This window comes from Leopardus geoffroyi, chromosome D2 (assembly GCF_018350155.1).
Source record: "Leopardus geoffroyi isolate Oge1 chromosome D2, O.geoffroyi_Oge1_pat1.0, whole genome shotgun sequence".
Taxonomy (NCBI): Eukaryota; Metazoa; Chordata; class Mammalia; order Carnivora; family Felidae; genus Leopardus; species Leopardus geoffroyi.
The window spans coordinates 2,925,548-2,944,501 of record NC_059334.1 but is presented as its reverse complement, the minus strand read 5'-3'; the positions used below and the strand labels follow the sequence as shown (position 1 = coordinate 2,944,501).

The following is an 18,954-nucleotide window of genomic DNA, read 5'->3' as shown; positions in this document are numbered from 1 at the left end:
ATCGAACAGTATCATTAGTGGATACAAGTTCTAAAGTCTCTTAGAAAGTGGAAGGCTGTATTTAAACCCCCTTATAAAAAGTACTCAAAGTTTCACCCCATAATATTCCCAAATGCAGCCCCGGTCTGTTCAGACCCCTTAAGGGTTAACTCTCAGGGGTCATGTTCGTGACAAAGTCAGGAGGCTTCATCTTCCCCGCTCAGCTCAGCCCTTCGTTGCCGGAGCGGAGAGGGGAGGACGGCCCCACTCGGTGCAACCAGACACGGGGTGCCCTGTGCCTTTCTTTCAGAGGAGAAGCGCAGTCAGGGGATCAAGTTTCTGAAATCTGAAGACCCGCACGTAAAGATAAGTGCACGGACTCACACATAACCAGAGCAAAACAAAACGGAAGCAACTCAACAGAAAAACCGCGGCGCAGTAAAAAATAACTTCACAGGAGCAGAGGCAGAAAGCCTCAAAGTTGCTGTGAAAGTGACGGGAAGCATCCTGTGCTTAAACACGTATCTCTTCGAGGAGCATTTGCTTCTCTGATAGAACTGCCCCCTGAGAGTCTGGTTACGAGATGTGACAGTCGGCTCTGTCTGTGAAAGCAAATGAGTTCTGACTTGGAGTGGGTCGTACATGAGGCCGTCGTGTCCCCCCCAGGGAACCATGGCCCCCCGCGTGCCTGCGCGCCTGGACTCCGTGAGGTCAGGCCGGCGACCACATCCACCGCAGAGACCCGGCACACGGGCCTGGAACCTACTACTCGGGCTCCGAACCCTGTGTGTAAAGTCAAGGCCATGCCACAGGGCAGGAGAGCTGTTGGCAACACCTCGTATGCATTTCACATTTGGGGGATAAAGTCCCCGTGGATTCAAACTCTAAATGGTTAATCCTCCTGGACACCTCCGTAAAGGAGCACGTATACACTGGGACATCTGTCGTGCAGACCTCAGGACGCCCGGATTATAACAGATCACAGACCATCACACTGTTCCTTGTGGGGCAGAGGTATCACTGACGGTAACCTCCGGCAACTGCCACGCACGAAGCGAAATGACACACGCATTCACACACACAGACCCAGCACGGCGTGCCCACACCGTCGCCCTCTCTCCTACATTTTGTCAGGGAGAGAGAAGCAAACAGCATGTCTGCGCATTAGCGTTCTTAAAACCCGTCAAACTGCACGGAGTCATAACTCAGAAACGTGTGTCTTTCTAAATATTGCATTGACATCTCAGCAACAGTCTAAGGCCACTTGCCGTGACCAGGAAGAAGGAGCAGACGGATGGCTGTCTGTCCCTCCAGCAGATAATTACTTGTGCATCATCATACCCGTCTGTTCTCTGAACCAGCCTGACGGGAGACCCACTGTACCTGAAGCGGAGTTGGAACTTTCTCTGCACTCTGCCGCTGCTGCCTTGAATGTGAAAGATTAGGAAAAGGGAGGGGAAATAAAACTTACTTGCCGGTTGAAAGTTTCATCGGGAGCCCACGTAAGATTATGCAGCAAGTTTTCTCGCCAAGACTGCGTCCTGCACATCCCTTTCAAAGCAGCCAGTGTTCATAATCTGGGCGCAAGAGGATCTGTTCCCACGTTACGCGCCTTGTTTCTGGAAAGCACTCATATCCAGTTTTGCAGCATCTACAAAACGTTGCTAGAGGTGCAAGGGGAAGAAAGCTCCTGACATGCTAGCCCAGGAGGATACTGTCCTTCTCCCCTTTCCGAGATGCACGTCGGCCGCCTTACTTGTCACAAGCAGCTAACTGGGAGCAGCGAGCGGGCTTCTGTCTGCCCTCTATCTGTCAGGATTAGCTCAGCACGTGGGGGCACCCGCACGGGAGCAGCAGCCGTCAGCCGGGAGCCTCTGTGCCAGCCCAGCCAGGAGGGCTAGGGGAGCGCCTAGCACCAATTAGGAGCAGGAGCTGCGGCCCCCAGACAAATCCATGCCCCGCTGATCCTCGCTGTTGGCGTCTTCATTGTGCCGTGTCCTCTCGGCCTGTGACTCCCTGCTCTCTTCTCTGAGGCTGGGTTTTACTGTTTGGCCTCATCAGTACTAAGAAGTTCAGCAGCTTACCTTTCAGCGAAAATGCTGCTGACCAGTCAGAATAATCCCTTAACCACCTTCCGTCCGTCAGTCGTCCTCCACACCCCCCCCCCCACTTTCTGTTTAAACCCACCCTCTTCTATCAAGCTGTCCGCAGCCCTGCATATCCTGGGCGTGTAGAAACTTCACACATTCCATAGCAGCTAAAAAGACAGCCTTCAGGTTTTTAAAAGCACATGAGACACAGAGGTATTATGGAGAAATGCACTATAAGAAACGTCACAACATATTTCTTAAAGACATGATACAGGAGATACTCACAACAAAGTTTTAAAAACAGACGTGAGCTGGTGGAAACACACACACACACACACACACACACACACACACACACACAGAGTTATTCTGTTATCTAAATCAGGTACACAGTTCTTAAAGAATTCACCGTGCCTAGAATTCATTCAAGTCCACATCAGAATTTGTTCACTTGCACATCCTAAACCCGTGGAAGAAAAATCTAAAAGTGAACACAACCCTGGAACTTATTATAGTAGTGGTTTTAACAGAGCAAATGTCCTGAGGTTGGTTAAAGATGACAAGTGAAGTATATCAAGTGTTTTCCTCGTTGATAAGGGGACTATGTATCATTATGATTCGTTCTATTAAAACATATACATATATATGTGTATATATATATATATATACACATCACACAGGTTATATATATACATATATATGTATACATATATGGTATATATGTGTATATATGTATACATATATGTGTATATATGTGTGTGTGTGTGTGTGTGTATCACACAGTGGCTCTAGAGTGCTGCTGTATTTATATGAGTATGTTTCCAGAGGGTAACATCTCATTTAATACAAAATTCACATTACCTTTCAAGTTCAGTTTTCCAGAGGAGAGGAAAAAAAAAATCTTGAAGGATATGGAAATCACCTGAGGTCAGCCAAATGTGTCATGAAGGCAAGGCAGAAAGATATGCGTAAGTAAACCACAGATCAATGACTGATGACCCCCCAGAGCCCTTGGGCAGAGCCCAGGGGGCTCTTACTTTGGTTAGGACTCAAACTGAATCATCTGCATCCTTCAAGACACAGGAGACTGGGGGCCAGGGGTGAGGAAGTGTTAGGGACAGACGCATTTCATAGTTGTTAAGATCTGATATTTTGAAAGTTTAAATATTGATGCTTTAATAAAGACGTCTTTGTCAATAATGTTTAAACAAATGCGTGTATATTTAGTTTGAGGTTTTTTTCATCATTTCACCGAAACATTAGATAAGTGGAATAACCTATACATTGATATTGCTGGTTAAATAAAGTAGCTGGTGTTAGGCAGATTTTTTCAGGAACAGTATGAATTATTAAATATAGTTTTCATTAATGACGAAGTCAGCCTCATTCCTATTGGTATTTAATTATAACTGAGTTACATCAGAAGGATAACTGGAAAAGCTCACCTCTTCCTCACCTCCTGTGAGGAATTAGATGATTATGAACTGAACTCTTACAGGTGACAAGAGCTGATTGTCTTTTCTTTAAAAGGCCATATTTAGATTTTGGGAAGAATACATATGTAATAACATGTAACAAATGCAGTATACAGTACAAGATGAGTTGAGATGAATTTTAGGGAACTGATTTAAAAATACAGTAACCAGGGGCACCTGGGTGGTTCAGTCGGTTAAGCATCTGACTCCTTGTTTTGGCTCAGGTCACGATCTCACAACTCAAGAGTCCAAGCCAGTATCAGGCTCTGCCAGCATGGAGTCCGCGGGGGATTCTCTGTCTCCCTGTCTCTCTGCCCCTCTCCCTCTCACACTCTCTCTGTCTCACAAATAAATAAACATTTTAAAATAATAATAATAATAATAAAAAACGGAGCACCTGGGTGGCCCAGTGGGTTAAGCATCCAACTCCCGCTCAGGTCATGATGTCACGGCTCATGAGTTCGAGCCCCGCGTCGGGCTCTGTGCTGACAGCTCAGAGCCTGGAGCCTGCCTCGGATTTGCTGTCTCCCCCTCACTCTCTGCCCCTCCCCCACTCATATTCTGCCTCTCTCTCCCTCTCCTTCTCTAAAAAATAAACATAAAAAATTAGAAACAAATAAAATTAAAAAAAAATACAACATGCCATAACCAAAAGGGAAAAAGTCACTGAAAAATCCACTATCCTGAGACAGTGGGAAAAAATATGGTGTTGACTTCTCTCCATCTCTTTCTTCTGTCTCTCGCTCACAAAGTCAAATTGAATCCTGCTCTACACACATTTTAACGTGTTTTTTCTTTTAACAAAATACCACGGGCATTCCGTTTGTCAATAAATCTACATTTAAGCGATCATTACTAATGATGTTTCAATATACATGCATATGTACATCCATAATTTACCTTACAAAATGTTTATATTTTCAGATTTGGTTTCTAATTTTGATTTACTTGCAGAACTGCCTTTTATTCTTTTCTATCAGCACAATATTCTACAAATGGAAACAATTGGTGGAAGGGAGGTGGTCATTATTTAGCAGGTGGACGTTTAGAGAGGACACGTGATGCCCTGGGTGCATCTTACCACCCCTAATGATTTACGTCGCATGAAGGCGGGGTCTGGTGTCTTCTATCTCTGTCTGTCTGCCCACTGCCTCTAGCCAAGTGTCTCCCATGAAAAGTGAGGTGTAACCTAAAAATGTTACACCAATCCCTGGCATGTCCAATATGCCCTCAGAGCACATGGGTTTAAACCCCGTAAGATACTCTTTTTGTAGCAAACTATAGGAGATGCCCCCTCCCTACCCCCTCCCTTACCAATATTGAAGGGGCCGGTATATCTCGTGGCAGATGGAGAGTGGAGGACGTAGAATTCCGAAGGGCCAGAAACAGCAATGCAGGACGCACAGGAGACCAGACAGAGCTCTCCAATCAGAGAACACAAATGTCTGTGAAAATTAGGGCTGCGTGAGGGACACAGGTGGGAACAAGAGCCATTATGGACTAGGCTCCTAGGGCTTGTAGGAGAATTCAAACAGAGTGAAGAAAACACCGTTGCTTCAGATACACATTCTCACGGTCTGACGGTGATTTAGGATGGACTTCAGGGTCGGGGCACAGTCGTGGAAATCCATAGCTCATTCAAAGGGGATTCCCGGAGGGACTGAGTGGCATGTGCCATCCAGAAAGAACATGCCTCAGAGAGGCTGGATGCGTGAAGGGCTAGGGATCGGCTCCGGGAGCGGCTTCTGGTCCCGCCTCTCGTGGCCACTGGGAACCTGGCTTACTCGACTCTCTGTCAGCATCCTTGCACAGTAAGCAAAAAACCAGGGCGTTTTCAAAGCTGTTTAATTATGTTACCATTCTCCAAACACACCACGCTTGCTCACGGCTTTGTGGATATGTCCACAATTCGGGAGACACATCAGCATCACATGCCAGTGTGTTGAGGCTAGGATGCCATCGTCTGAGATCTAATGGTGATATGACCTTGAACTAATCCCTTAGCCTCTCTGAGACTCTGATTTTTATTCCGTATATTAGAGTAGCACTAATACCTACCCTCACAGGCTTAATAAGGTACTTGAATGGAAGATATTTGGCAAATACTCATAATGGAACATTGCATACATATGGTAATCTTTAGGTATTAGTATTATCATTTTAACACAAAGTTTGGCATGATGAAGTTACAGGTGCAGACAAGAGAGTGTCAACACATGTGGGTAACTCCAGATAAAGAAATTCCTATAATTCAATGCTTTGAAGTTGAGTTTTTATCATGTAGACAGAAGAAATCCCTATAGAAATTCAGGCAAGGAAGGCCCCTGATCAGTTTTGTTGTGTGTTCTAAGCTTTTATTTGCCTAAAGGTCACAAGGTGATTGTTGAAATGCAGAATCTTGGGGAGACTCAGAACCGAAAGGTCTGATGTGGGCTTAGGAGTACACAGCTGAGGCTAAGTTTGTGTGCACTCACTTTCCCGGGTACAGTGAGCATACGGACCATAGATCCCACCCACGAGCCCCACAGAGGCGCCACATAAGGCTCCTTGACTGCTAAGATCCAATTATTCCCACTTATACAACAGTGAGAGACTTCCTAGTGTGAAATTAAACAGAGTGTACCTAGAAGGTCTTGCTTTACAAGCTTTCTGGCATAGACTGTGTGCACACAAAGTATACAGGAAGTGCTCAACAAGTGTTAACCATATAGTGATGACCATCTTTCATGGGCCAAGGGGAAAGACAAGAGTCTTAAGAGTAAAGAGACAGGTTTGAATCCCTGGTTTGAGCCACCTAACTTCCCGGGGTCTTCTTTACTACTTTTAACCAAGGTCATGGCAAAGGTATGTGGGTAGGGGTTAGCTGGGGCTAAAGCCCGATGTGCAACTCCTTAGCTCTTACGTTCTGGCTTGGGCTCCATCCATCCAAGGAAGAGGCACCTTCTTGGCCCCACAAAGGCAATTCCATGCCATTCACTGCCCCATGAACCATGAGTTCATGACCTGAGCCGAATGAAGTGTGATGCTTAACTGACTGAGCCACCTAGGCACCCCTTACTTTACTTTATTAAAGAAGAAATTAGTTATATTAGATGCTTCAGGAAGATTTTAAATATTGAAAACAGTTTTAACATTTAAAAACATTTAAACACTGAATATGAGGATTTCATTTATTTTAGAACATGAAAAAATGTTATCTATTCAATGAAAAATGATTCATTAAAGAGCGCCTGGGTGGCTCAGTCAGTTAAGCATCCAACCCTTGATTTCAGCTCAGGTCATGATGTCACAGTTTGTGAGTTCGAGCCCAGTGTTGGGCTCTCAGCTGACATTGCAGAGCCTGCTTGGGATTCTCTCGCCCTCTCTCTCTGCCTCTCCCCTGCTCACACTGTCTATCAAACTAAATAAACTTAAAAAAAAATGATTCATTAAATATAAAGTCAGTAACAATGGAGAATGGATATGCAAATTATGTTACGTAACTTTAAGGATCATTACATACAGCCTTTAAAGTACTAATCGTGAAATCCATGAGAAATGTGGCAAAATAAAGTAAATGAACAAATATTAAAACCAAAGACCAATAGTACTCATTCTCTCTTAGAAACTACATTGCGACGTGTATACATAGGCTGGCAATACAATCGTGTATAGAAATAAGGTGGTTATGCCACAGAGAAACCATGATAGATTCCCCCCAACATTCCCTTTAATTAATTTCTATTTCTTTTTTGATATTTACTTTGAGAGAGAGAGAGAGAATAATCACACAATGGGGGTGTAAAGACAGAGGGAGAGAGAGAAAGAGTGTGTGTGGGAAGGGCAGAGAAAGAGGGAGAGAGAGAGAATCCCAAGCAGACTTCGGCTGTCAGCACAGAGCCCGACGCAGGGTTTGAGCTGACGAACCATGAGATCATGACCTGAGTTGAAACCAAGAGCCAACACTTAACTGACTGAGCCACCCAGGCACCCCTGATTTTTTAATTCTTTTTTTTTTTTTCAACGTTTATTTATTTTTGGGACAGAGAGAGACAGAGCATGAACGGGGGAGGGGCAGAGAGAGAGGGAGACACAGAATCGGAAACAGGCTCCAGGCTCTGAGCCATCAGCCCAGAGCCCGACGCGGGGCTCGAACTCCCGGACCGCGAGATCGTGACCTGGCTGAAGTCGGACGCTTAACCGACTGCGCCACCCAGGCGCCCCTGATTATTTAATTCTTAAATTCCTTTTACCACCTGTAACTCTCACTCACCTCCTCTGCCACAGATAACCATTTGAATATGTCTAACATGTATTTTGAATTTGTGAAAAATGTGTACTTTGTTATTATCAACAGTCATAAAATTAATTATATTAGCATTCTGTGAGAATTTTTTTTTTTCACAGAGATGAATTGTGCCTTTTACAGGGCCATGGGATAGGTACACGTCAGCTCCCTTCTAGCACAGCTGTGAAGGCCCCCATAAACTCCTCCACTCGTAGGCCAGTCCCTGTCTGCGCTGGGATTTCATGAACAAGGAAAAGCAAATCGTGGTGGAAGATGTTTTATTTTCTGTAGCTAATTCTTCTGGAATTTGACTTATTTTAACAGTGGGTTTATATCCTACTTGCACGCAGGAGACTTACATTATATTATAACGTGAAGCTGCGTCTCCAGTTCTCAAGTGATTTGAAATGTTGCTCATGCCATTCGCTAGCTCTGGTAAATGACCACACTAAGGAAACAGAATGTTTCCTATGGGCTTTAGACTACAGTTCTCTGGCAGGAAGCGTTTCAGAGTATCTGATTCAAGTTAAGCAAACTAATACTAGCTCACACATTCTTTTCAAATGTTATCTCATTGAGAAAGCAAGACATAAGAGGATTTTGTCCATCCTTCCAGAATAAGGACTGAGCCCTTGAGTCAACAGGAGGTTCAAAGTAAAGAGAAGCAGAGAAGCTTTTTTTGTTTGTTTGTTTTGGGTTTTGGTTTTTGTTTTTTTTCCAACCCAGATTAAAGCTTTAGTGAACAAAAGCTTCAGCAGGATTACCAAAATAGCCTTGCTCATTACAAGCAGTGTCTCTCCAAGTTGCCTGGGATCAAGTCATTCTAGGCTTGTTATCGTCAGTGGTCATTTAGAGTTGAGATTCAAAGCTATCGGGTACAACCACACAATAATCCCTCCACCAGGGACCTGGGGGCTGGGGGTCATCTGTATGCACACAGACAAGCCTTTGTCACAATTTCATGTTGTACAACTTTATTTTTGATTCTGACACTCCTTTATTGTCAGAATCCAAGGGAGCTACTGTTAACATGTTTTTGTTTTTTGGCCAAGAATACCTTTCTTGTTTTTTCCTATTTCTTCCTTCCTTCCTCCCTCCCTCCCCCCTCTCTCCCTCCTTCCTTTCTTCCACCTAGCACTTCCCTGTTTTATAGTTTCAGAGATAAGAACAACATAATCTCTAGTTAATACTTAGCTGTGCTGAGTTTCCAACAGGCAGCTTATTATTTTAGAAGAGTAATTTGGGAAATAATATAGTAGTTCAAGGATAATGCTGAAAGCAACATCTAATTTTATAAACATAGTTATGCATGTACACCTACAATTTGACTAAGTAAAATATGTGAACGTGATGACCTATGTCACTATTTTTTTTTAATTTAATTATTAAAGAGCATGGAGTTTAGAAAGATAATTACCTTCATGGATACCTGACAGGCTTTCAAATATGAGTTGATTTTAAGTTTGGATGAGATTAGACATTATAAGGTCAATTTATTTGACTATTTCATATAATCTAAAATCTTTTGAAACCTGAAATATAAAACTAAAAAGAAGTATAGATAATAATTGTTATACAATGTTTTACAAATTGGCATTTCTAAATGCCAACTGCTTATTTTTTAAGCTATTTTGTGCTAGCCTTAGGGATACTTTTCCCTAAGGAGAGAAACGTAGCCATTACAAAATGGTTTCATTTCTTTAAATAGAAAAAAAAAAAAAAGTACCACTTATGTTACCTCTTTTCCATTATAAGTTCTAAATGCTAGATCTGTTAGTATTGCATCATTGTATAAGAACTTGCCACACATTTAGCTGCTTAAAACAACACACATTTATTATCTCATACTTCATATGGGTCACGAGTCCGGGTCAGGGGTCCACACAAGGCTGTGATCAAGGTGTTGACTGGGCTCCACTAGGAAAATAACCTGTTTGCAAGCCCATTCAGGTCATGTGGTTGGGACTGTATGCCTGAGGGTCCTGGCTGGACTTCTTACTGACTGTTGGTAGGTGGTCCCATCAGGTTCCAGGCCACATGACCCTCTCCTTAGTGTACAGGGTCCCTGCTCACTTCCTGAGGGCCAGCAGGAGAAGCTCGTGAGGCTGTGTCCTCGTGACACAAAGCCTTCTCTTCCTCCTGCGACATCCCATTGGTTAGAAGGTCCAGGGCCCCCCAACTTCAAGGAGAGGGATGATGCAGTAAATAACACCAGCTGGCAGAGATCATGGGCCACCCCAGAATTCTACCTACCTCACTGGGCTGATTCTAATGCACTCAATACATTCAAGTAGACCCAAAATCGTATTGATCTAGGCATGAATAGTAATTTAAGAAAGTAATTAACGGTTCTGAATAGTCAAAGCTTAATTTCAATATTTTTGAAAACATCATAGGCATTAACATATCAAATTATATATTATTATATCAGAGTAAAATATATGTGTATATATATACACACACACACACATATATATGAAAACTCCCACTAAGATCCAAGCACTTTGATACTTAATTAGTTGAAATATGTAAGACCAGATTTGTTGAGGAAAATATTTTCAAAAATGAACAGAAAACGTTAAAAGAACCTCAACGTAACCTTAAGCTACATGTAACACAGGCACTTAGGGGTCACACATTGTAGGATATGTAGTGCCTACTATGAATTACATTTTCATATAATTTGATAACATCTCAGGAAATCTTTTAATTAAAGTGTATTTACTTAGATATATACACAGAGAGAGAGTGAAAGAGAGAGAATTCCAAGAAGGATCCGTGCTGCCATCAGAGTGCCCGACGTGGGGCTCAAACCCACGAACCATGAGATCATGACCTGAGCTGGGTTCAGATGCTTAACCGACTGAGCCATCCAAGCGCCCCAAGTCAAATTTTGGTTAAGTAACAGACGTCACACCCAGCACGGACCCCGATGTGGGGCTCGAACCCATGAACCATGAGATCATGACAGACAAGATCAAGAGTTGGATACTTAACTGACTGAGCTACTGAGGCACCACAGGAACTTTTTTTTTTTTTTTTGATATTAAGTAAAAATAAAACTTCAATTAGATTTGTTTTGTTTCCCTGCCTTCCATAGAAAATCCCACAGAAGATTACCAACGTATCCTCTTAGATTCCTTGAGCCTAAAGCCTATTACTAAACACAGGTTGTGTGTGTCTAAAATAAATGAATATATAAATACATATGAGGCTGTTCAATGGGCAATAATGGAATTATTTTGGTCATTTAAAGTTTTCTTCATTAGGTGATAGGGAAAAAAGAGTTTTACAAATCACCTTCATCACTCTGTAACACTGGAGAAATTGGAAGAAATCCTCAGAATGTTGTGCTGACTTTTTAATGCTGACTTTTATAGTTATCTACAATTCTAAGATTATAATTTTAAATTAACACACATTTTACATCCTTCAGGAGCCCTAGTCCCAGCAAGTATTAGTTGCTACCTTTACTTATTTATCTTTATTTTTTTTTTTTTTAGTTGGTACTTTCTATACCTGACCCAAGGTTAGAGGTATTTGCATAAATATTATTTTTAGATGAAATAAGACAGATCACGAAGGTTTACTATAACTGAGTCTTGTATTCCTTTAATCTCTGGTTTATACTGGTTTCTCTTTGACTCAGTAATCACAACATGAATCCATTTCAAAGAGCAGAACGTAGGGAGACATACTTGTCCCCCAGATTTGTAAGGGAGTTCATTCTGTCTGCCCTTTCCTGCCTCTTGCCTCTCCCCCAAAAGCAGTCACAGACCAGGGTGCTGAAGGAAAGCTGACATTCAGTCAAAGCAATGGCCCATCGACCAGGCTTCCCCAAACAAAACTCTTCAGAGGCTGAGTCCACCATTGCCAAGGCCAGTGAGCTGCCTCCCATGATGGAGGTGATGGAGGCCTAGACTGAAAGGAGCTCGCAAATGTCGGGGGAGCCAATCAAGAGCCCAGCCAGTCTCTCTTGAACTCCCACAGTCACCTTTGAGAGCCACTGCCGGCACCTGTATCTTAAAGGATTATGGACAGTTAATTTACTTCTTGGCAATTACCCACATCTCTCCAAGATGTATATTCCTCCCTCAAATCTATATCCTGCTGTAGTGAAGGAATTTATAACTGTTGTACAGCTTCATTTAAAAGGGCTTCATAATTTCCATAGCAACAGATTACCACGTCACATATTTTGGAACAAGGTCAAGTTTCAGTCCAGACTCAAAGTGACATGACAGGATAATTCTGCAGTTAATGGAAACATGTAGAAATATAGAAGCAGGGATACCTTCCAAGACATTCAGACTTTAAAAAAGATGTTAAATGTTTATTTCGTTTTTGAGAGAGACAGACGGAGCATGAGTGGTAGAGGAGCAGACAGAGGGGGAGACACAGAATTAGAAGCAGGCTCCAGGCTCTGAGCTGTCAGCACAGAGCCGGACGCAGGGCTTGAACGCCCAGACTGGGAGATCATGACCTGAGCTGAAGTCGGACGCTTAACCTACTGAGCCACCCAGGCGCCCTGACACACAGACTTTTAACTACACTCAGCTCTACAGGGAATGTTGATTCAGCTCTACAGGGAATTCAAATAATTGAAAACCAAACAAACAGATTGCACTAAAAAGCCAGGCTAACACTGACAGCCTGAGAAACAGTATTTTTTTTTCCTCATCTAGATGATAAAAACCAATATAAGAATGGCCATAGTAAATGAGTATAAATTACACTGGGGGATATTCTTTGCACATCATCAAGGTGTGAATACTTTTTTTCAGTATTAGACCACAGTTCTAGCATGTTAGGCAAGCCGTTAGATTCTAGAATTGACCGAGATGGCTGCAATCTGAATCACGCTGTCGACATGCTCTGTGGGCAACATCTTCCTAGATTTAGCTCTCCTTAAACTTATAGGTGAAAATAAAGAAAATATAAAATGCAGTCTATTGACATCACAGATTCTCTCTGTACTTCTCATATAGTCCTGAGTGAATCCATGAATGTTAGCTCTGGGGAAATTCAGAAGGGATGTCCTGGCAAGCAATGAAAGTATGTAAATACTGTACCTCTTGGCATCACCATATTAAGTGCCAACATAGTCAATAAAACATTAGAAGCTGAGCACACATATTTCAATAAAATGAGAGTGAGAATCCAGTCTCCTGTGTAGAGGCATGTTGATTACATGCAGATTAGCATACTATTATCTCATTGTCCAAGCTCTCACCTGCTCTTAATCCAGATATACCCTGTATCTGAATGTGTGTTCACTGGATACTGAGTGTTAATGATGGGCCAGGCGAAGGCGTGGGAACCGGCCACAGGGAAGTAAACGGGGCTGCTTTTGGCAGGCATGGAAGAGAGCGGGTATTCCTCAGAATGAGTCTGGATCACAGAAGGAGGGAAAGGAAGGACAGGCGGGTGGTGGACAAGGACGTCAGGATGATGTCAGGTTCCTGAAGCCAGAACCCCGCCTTGGAATGGTTAGAGCAAGTCTGAATAAGCTCCATCCAGTCACTTGTGCTATTAGAGGGTATGTTCACTCTAACCACGCGTGCTTGTGCAGTTTGGAGGAAACAATTCTTTTTTTTTTTTTTAATTTTTTTTTCAACGTTTATTTATTTTTGGGACAGAGAGAGACAGAGCATGAACGGGGGAGGGGCAGAGAGAGAGGGAGACACAGAATCGGAAACAGGCTCCAGGCTCTGAGCCATCAGCCCAGAGCCCGACGCGGGGCTCGAACTCACGGACCGCGAGATCGTGACCTGGCTGAAGTCGGACGCTTAACCGACTGCACCACCCAGGCACCCCTGGAGGAAACAATTCTTATATTCGGAGCAGATATCTCTTGGCTTCAATCTGATGAAACTTCTAATATACTTTCTACAAAAAAGTAATACTTTCTTCAATATTTTCTCAAACTATCTGTGTGCTTTAAATAGTTACCAGATGCTCCCCCAGAATAAGCACTCAGGAAACTCTAGTCAATTTTTAAAAATCAATGATAAACAGAGCCATGGATTTCCTTCACTGTCACCCTCAGGACTCCTGAGACAGGAAGATGTATGTGTAATACGGAGGCATAATACGTCTCGGATTCTCATTCTTCATCTCAGCAGCATTATTGTTAGTTTTTTTTTTTTTTTTTAATTTCCTTCTTCGTATACCCAAGAACAATTCTACCTGTTATCCTGACTCTGGTACTTTCCTTACCAGAGGTGTGAGATGCCACTGGTATACTATCCAAAACATACATTAAGAAGTGTGTGGGACACCTGGGTGGTTCAGTCAGTTGAGTGTCCGAATCTTGACTTCCACTCAGGTCATGATCCCAGGGTCAGGCTCTATGCTGAGTGTGCAGCCTGCTTAAGATTCTCTCCCTCCCTCTGTCTCTGCCCTTCTCTTGCTTGTTCATTCTCTCTCTCTCTCTCTCTTAAAAAAAAAAAGAGTGTGTGCCTTCTGCATCATCGTGTTTTGATGGTTTGGCTGTCCACCTACAATACATGGACCTTATACATCTTCCTAGACATGACATTTTACTTCCAATTCACACACTTGTTAAAAATATGTATGATCACCATTGATCCTTATAAGAAGGGACTTATTAACCCATATTCAATCAATTCCCCCCTCTTGAAGGAAAAAACATACATTTATACTACATGAATTATGTATAAAAATGTATTCCAAGAAATCACATAATTTGCTTTAGCTTTGTTGGTACCTAAATCTCTTGAATTGACCCTACTATATTCTACTCTACATTTCAGCCTAAGCAAGGCAAACATAAAGGAAAGTAGTCAAGGTCCACCCCCAGAAGGACAGTGAATATGCCCCATTAACAACCTGCATCAACGAGGGGTCCTCCTGTGAGCGTGTGCACGGGGGCTCCTCTTTTCACGATGGAAACGGAACTTAGAAGCAAGCTAGTGGTAGTATGGTTTGAATTTGCAACCTAACGGAATCTGAAATAAAATGTGTTTTTGTTTTTTTCCAAAACACAGGCCAATTATTCAGCAAACAGATCTGACGAAAACAAGCTGTTGGCTATCTTCTAACTTTACGGTATTTTAAACCTCAGGGTAATTTAAGGAGAGCCTGGACTTTCTTAGGAAGACAGCGATAAGGAAGACAAGAGCAACAGGGATCTGCAGGAAGACGTAAGAAGGAGGGACCACTACACATCGTTTGAAAACCGACTTTTGTATAAAATTGTCTTCCTAGTTGTTCGAAATCTTTTTTTAAACCAGCGTCTGAAATACGTCGGAACTACTCCTATGACAAATATACAAAGAAGAAGGGTAACACAATCTTCGGCAAGATAAACAAATCTGAGCATTTTCTTCAGACATTTTTTTTTTCTTCCTAATAGCATTTTCACATAATTAAATGGAATGTTTTTATCTGAGAAAAACTTCTGAGGGAGAAAGCATAGGCTGTGACCCCTCTGCATTGACTGGGGTGTACATATACATATCATTTACTTAACATCATGGAGCATTCCACTTCTGAGTCCCTTTTGCTGTGCAGTTCTGTGGTCGCATTCACTAGGTTGCCGATTTTTATGAAATAGCGCATTCAGCAATAATTCAGTGAAAGCTACATTATTAACATTTTAAAATCCAATCGTACGCTTAGAATACTCTCAGTCAAATCTAAACTTGATTGTCATATGCGTTGAAAGAAATGAATGTGATCACGTGTTCCAGAAACAGTTTTAAAGAGCATGTTTTCTTCAGAATAGGATTATTTTTTTCATTTTTTTTTAAAACTTCACCTCCAGCCCTATCCAGCATTTATAAACACACTTCAACAGACTTCAAATTGTTGAGGGTGCATAATTGTAAGTCCTTCTCCAAAGATTAGTTGTATCTTCTTTCAATGTTTATTTATTTTTGAGAGACAAGAGAGAGACTGCATGTGGGCAGAGAGACAGAGAGGGAGAGAGAGGGAGAGAGAGAGAATCCCAAGCAAGCTCTGCACTTGTCAGCACAGAGCCCAACCTGAGGTTCGATCGAACCCATGAGCCATGAGATCATGACCTGAGCCGAAATCAAGAGTCAGACACTTAACCCATGAGTCACCCAGGTGCCCCTAAAGTATATCTGCTTAATTGATCCAGACATTAAGATACATCACTACCAGGAGTGATGAAATTTTATGAGAACATCAAATATAAAATGTTTTCTGACCACAATCTCAAATATCAAAAGTTGTATGTACCCAGTCAAGAAAAATGAAGTTTCTCTCTCAGATCTTCAAATTTTCTCCCCATATCAGCTCAGAAGGCAAACAAACCAAAAGATCCAGAAAAATAAATAATCAAATAAAGCTATTGGTTGTCCCCAGCTACATCATTGTCTCCTCCTTCAAATATCAAACTCTTTGCAAGAAGATCGTCCATACCTCCCATTTACTGTTCTAACACTTCAATGTGGATTCCGCCACCTACCAAACAGCTCACTGCTTCTCCTAGATGTGTTAACAATCGCCACTCTCCCCTTCCCTAGCCCTGTCAGTACTTTCTGGGACCTGTGATGCTCTCTTACTAGAGTATCTTGGATTGCCAGAAACCACGCTCTCCTGGCGTCCTTTTGTGCCTCTGCAGTTCCTTTTCACTATCTTTTTAGTGGATCTTTTCCTCCACCTTTAAATTTTAGAAAAACACTTAGATTCTAGCTCAGGCTCTCTTCTCAGTGACGAGCCTCATCTCCCTCCATCGGGTCTGTCCGCTCCAACAGTGGAGCAGATGATTCCCAAGTTTTCACGTCCAGAACACATCTCCATCTCCTATCTGCTTAGTAGATGTCTCCATTTGGATGTGCCCAAAACTCAGAATAAATGTGAAATCCGTCCATCACCTCCACATTCCCCTACAGTGTTCATGCAGTCAGCGTTCTCCCTTTCCGTACAAGACAGCCCCGGCTATGCAGTTGCTTGCATCAGAAATCTGGGAGCAACCTCTCTCGCGACCCGTTCTAATCAAGGACACATCTGTGTTGTTAATCATACCTCCTAAACGTATCTCAGATCTGTTCTCTATTCTCCAACCCGTCTGCACCACAATCATTGCTCTTCGAAACTGGAGCAAGAGACTCTTCTTCTCCATATCCATTCCTTCCTCTCTTCAGTCTCTTCTGCATATCACAAAGGGGCATCTGGAAGTGTCTCTGATTAAGTCACTATTGGTGACTTTTTCATGACATTTCTGATAGAAGTCACCATTCAGAACCCATACATGTTGTCTGCAATCTCTTCCAATCTGGCCCCATTCTTCTTTGCAGTTACTTCACTGTACTTCTCTCCTTACTATCTACACATCAGTGACTCTGAACACTATTCATGTAGTGCTCACAAATGCTATTTTTTCCTACTGGAATAAAAGATAATGCTTATCTTCAGCCCACACTCTGTACACATATATCTGCCCAACTAATGTTTAGGTATTCCTAAAATCTTAAATATTTCAAGCTCTTGAACAATCCACTTAGCTTATTCTATTATTCTACAAGCTAATTTATATGTGTCCATAACATAACATTCTATATTTTTTTTGTTTATTCATACATTTGTTGTTTAGTGTGGATTTTGTCCATGGAACCACAGTGTCATGAGACCAAGAACCAGGTCTCCCTTGCAATCCCAGAGCCTAACATAATGACTGGAACTATCTGTTTATTTGAATTGATGTTGAAATAATAGTTTTAATTGATTGAGACAGTATGGGAATGTCAACACAGAAAGTAAGCACGTGTATGTAACATATAATACCTTGTGCAAAAATACCTGTGCATGATTTTTATGTAATTCTCACAATAATCTTTTGATGCGATTGTCTTAGTCAGTTTGGGTACTACAACAAAAACACCACAGTCTGAGAAGCTCGAATAACAAACATTTGTTTCTCATAGATCTGGAGGCATGGTTGGGTTCTTAGTGGAGGCATTCTTCCTGATCTATAGATGGCCAGCTTCTTGCTGTATCCTTAAGTGACAGAGGGAAGGAGGGAGGGATTAATGGAGTGGGGGGGGGGGAGGGAGAGAGAGAGAGAAGGAGAGGGAGAGAGAGAATATGCAAGGAAGCCAGTGCATGCTCTGGTCTTTTCATCCACTTTTGGGGTAGAATCCCAACCAGTTCCAACACAGGGGCTCTACTCTTATGACCTCAGATATATAGACAGATATAAACCTAGTTACCTCTCAATGCCATCACAGTGGGAACTAGGATTTCAACAAATGGGTTTTGCGGGGAGTCAAACATTCAGTCCATAACAGCAACCATTATTATTTCCATGATTAGAAAAGAGAAAGCTGAGCTCAGAGAAAAATCATGTTGCAATGCCTTGCAAATAGTAACTGGTAAAGTCCTTCTATCAGCATAACAGGTCTTTTCTGATCTAGCCACCACTTTCTACAGCAGGAAAAAACTCTCATTGTCCCTTCCCATTCTGTACTTCAGTTGTGCTACATTATTGCTGTTCCCCCACTAAATATGTTCTTGCTTCTGGCTCTACTGACTTGCTTCCTCATCTGACTTAAACACTTTTTCTCTCTTGACTTTCACATCAACTCCTAGATACGGGACATTTTGCTTACTCCTTTGAGTGTTCCACTGCTAAAGTCAGCAATGTGACAGCTTCTTCATCACCCAGTTCTAAGTCAAATGCCCCTCCCATACCTCACGTGAATGCCCAAAACATAGACCCTTTATGAATGTTTACTTGTCTCCTCCATGAACTGCCCCTATGTGTTCTTCAGCTTTATATTCCTGGTACTCAAGGGAGTGCCTGACATGTGGAATATGCTTAATACATATTTACATAGTAGAACATAAATGGGTACAAGAGTCGTACTTAAACTCACGTCTGTCTCTTTCATAGCTGACAATTTTGCAGTGCATGCAGGATAATTGGCGATGGATGGAACTGAAACCTCGTGGATAATTTGAGGGTCTACAAATGCTGACTGAGAAAGAAAGCCTTAATTATTAAGTTAGAATCATTTCAAGGCACTTTATTAGTTGTTTAGGAAACAACTATTTCAAAGCACCAGAAGGGTAACATAAATCACTGTGTCAAAACACCAGCCATGCTTGTGAACGTAAAGTTTGTCCAAAGGGAAATGAGAAGCAAAGACTT

General features: G+C 42.2%; 1 protein-coding gene across 18 annotated transcripts in view; it reads right to left on the bottom strand.

Moving 5' to 3' along the window:
- The window catches only part of PCDH15 (protocadherin related 15), a 1,244,966-nt gene that overhangs the window by 928,863 nt on the left and 297,149 nt on the right, over positions 1-18,954 (bottom strand). For 10 of the 18 annotated variants that reach the window (XR_006701343.1, XR_006701344.1, XR_006701345.1 and 7 more), the window contains exon 1: positions 1,451-1,886. The exons of 1 other annotated variant lie outside the window; for it this stretch is intronic. The gene's annotated coding sequence lies outside the window, so the exon portion shown is untranslated. Of the gene's footprint in view, positions 1-1,450; positions 1,892-18,954 lie in introns of those variants that run through there. 7 more of the 18 variants (XM_045437165.1, XM_045437166.1, XM_045437168.1 and 4 more) reach the window with 4 other exon arrangements.